We start from the raw sequence: 236 nt of genomic DNA, 5'->3' as shown, positions 1-236 counted from the left end.
CCACATTAGTCAATATCCTCTCTCTCCTCCCATTTGCAATGATTGATTAAGTTGCTGTGGCAATAAATTACCTACCCTGCCATTGCTCTATTTTTCGGTCCATTATTCGATACTGTTGCATTTAGCGTGACAAGCATATTAGCTTAAATCTATTATTATTATGTTTTTTTTTTTGCTTTTCCTCTTATGGGAAGGTGTTCTTTCAATCTTTTTTTATTCAATTTCCTTGTGCCTTT

Source organism: Penaeus monodon, chromosome 28, assembly GCF_015228065.2.
Source record: "Penaeus monodon isolate SGIC_2016 chromosome 28, NSTDA_Pmon_1, whole genome shotgun sequence".
Classification (NCBI taxonomy): domain Eukaryota; kingdom Metazoa; phylum Arthropoda; class Malacostraca; order Decapoda; family Penaeidae; genus Penaeus; species Penaeus monodon.
This window is presented reverse-complemented; position numbering follows the sequence as displayed.